The following is a 2,755-nucleotide window of genomic DNA, read 5'->3' on the forward strand; positions in this document are numbered from 1 at the left end:
TTAAATAAGAACTCAAATTCCATGCAGCTACAATCAACTTGTAGGCTAAATTCCACCCTAGTATCAAACAAGAATACTAATTCCATGTAGCTCCTAGATTGCGAATCTTGTCTCCTTAAACAGGTAGACCAACCGAGTTAACCCAGTTAGCACTCTACTTCACTTTCCAACCCCCCAAAAAAAAAAAAAAGAGAGAAAATTACAAGATTGCTCAAAATTGGATTTCAGTTTGTCAAATTACCCACCCAATTTTTGTTTCAGCAAATTTACTTGAAACAAGTATTGTTATTACAAAACTACTTAAAACAATTTTTCTCCCTCATTTATCTATATGTTTTTTTATATTTTACCCCCTACTTCTTCTAAATCTATGCTTACCGTCATCTCCACCCCATGACTGGCCATTGCCGACTAAAAAGCATCACCAAAGATCCCACTGCTAGGAGGATCCGAGCACGCATCTCAAGTTCACTCCAGCCGTGAGATCACTCTCTGATCCTTGGGCTCTATGTAAAGGAATCATATCCTAGGCATGCTGGCTCGATGGTATGTGTACTGAGAAATGTTGGGAAAAATCTATGGGAGTAGAAACAGCAGCTCATGCGTGAGAACAAAGAAAGAGTGGAATTGGGCTGCCATAGTCCCAAAATAAGATGGAAACCAAATAGAAAACCATCAGCTTCCACAAGTTTTTCAGGGCTTATCACTAGGGCATTCTCTGCTTTTGGATGGGCTTTCTTCTTCTCCGAACCCAGCTTTGGAGAGAAGCAAAGAGCATCTAGACTTCACTATTACAGAAATTAAATAAGAAACATAAAAAATCTTAAAAAATGTCTGCTACATTAGTGGATTGATACTATCTAACCACTTCCCAGACCACTAGCTCCTGAACGCTACAGGTAAAATGGCTGAGTGTGTGTGTGTGGGAGAGAGAGAGAGAGAGAGAGAGAGAGAGTATATGTTGTATTAAATGTATTTAATATAAATGAATTTCAAAACGTCTTATTTGTTTTGTTTGAAATTTGGTTTTCCCTCCACTTGATATTATACTTTTTAGCCCATCGATTTTCACTTTTGGGGGCAATGCACTTTTGTGTGGGATGTTTAGTCCCACATTAGGGGAGAGAGAGAGAGAGACCCGAACCGAGGGCTTATTGGATTGGTTTCGGATAGGGGTATTAAAAGTTATCGGTTTCAGTTTGGTTTGGTTTGGTTTGTGTTAACCCGACGGGCACTTGATGGGACCAACCGATCAACCCGATAATTGGTTGAAAATTAAAACCCTATTTGACACCTATAGTCCTATACTATATATCCTTCACTTTGAAGTTGCAGCCGTTTTCACTCAATAATTAATGAATTAATTAATATATTTCATTCTCCAAGACAAGACCAAGAGTCTAAGTCCACTTTAGCGGCTGAAAATTTTGGAATTGTGCGGCTGTGCTTCCTCTTTCTCCTTCGTCTTCCTCTCACGTAGTGACGTTGACTCGGCATAATAAGCAGTTTCTTCTTCTTCTTCTTCTTCTTCATCTTCTTTTTCTTATTCTCTGTAATATGTCTTTTTGCCACTTTCTTTGAAAAGAAGCGCTTCTTCTTCTTCTCTGTAATATGTCTTTCTGCCACGTTCTTTGAAAATAAGGGGAGCGCTTCTAAAGCTCTCATCAGTTAATATCAATCTGTGGGCCTTTTGTGTCTCTTTTTTTAATGTTTGTTTAGATCATCATATCCGATCATGAATCAATGCATTTGGTTTATTTGTATTTTGTGAGTATGTGAAAAAAATTACACCCAAACCAAACCGTTAGTAACCTGATACTAAAAAACCGAATTAAACCGAAACCAAACCAAACCGAAAATGAAACCGACCAAAAACCAAAATTTCTTAATGATTTGGTTTCGGACTCACACATTCTTGAACCAAAACCGATTCAAACCGATCGAAATCGATCGAAACCGCCCAATTGACATCCCTACATATAACATATCTATGTACTCTATAAAAGGACGTACTGGTGTTTTTTGGAAAACTTTACCATTTAACCCAAATGCCCCCATTTACTACTTAAATTACGACTAATGTCTCCATTTAACATATCTCTATTTTTAAATCTCACAATTCTCTCTCTCTCTCTCTCTCTCTCTCTCTACTTTCCTAATTAATTTCTTTATTAATTAATAACTCCCACACCCCTCTCTCTCTCTCCCTTTATTAATTTCCCCTCCTCGCATTATGTTCTCTTCTAATCTCATAAACATTGTGTTTCTTAAGAATGATATGTAATTGACCTTTTTACTGATCGTGTGATCATTAGTGCTTAATAGGTTTGGGAAAACTCAGTTCGTACTCTGTCTCTACAAACTTGCTCTTAACCCGTATTTTTCCTAGCATTTGTTGGAAATCTTTCAATCTTCAAATAAGCTTCCTAACTCCATTTTCTCCACAATTTTCTCCCTTATATTTCTTTCTCTTCAAGTCTAAGGTCACACGTGCATATGCAAGTGCCTTTTTGCTGGTACACACACACACACACACACACACACACACATATATATATATATATATATTAGTAAAAATGCACGTATGGTCATATGTTGAGAGAGAGTGACTACTGATAGTTTTAATAAAAATTGCTACAAGCAAGGGCAACTCAATGTGAAAATATGAAGATAGTTAAAATATTAAAGTTGGATACTAAAAATATCATTTTGACATACCCCATAGTGACATAATACTAAATTTAATTTGGTTCGT

The sequence above is a fragment of the Macadamia integrifolia genome, unplaced genomic scaffold, assembly GCF_013358625.1.
Source record: "Macadamia integrifolia cultivar HAES 741 unplaced genomic scaffold, SCU_Mint_v3 scaffold484, whole genome shotgun sequence".
In the NCBI taxonomy this organism is placed as follows: Eukaryota; Viridiplantae; Streptophyta; class Magnoliopsida; order Proteales; family Proteaceae; genus Macadamia; species Macadamia integrifolia.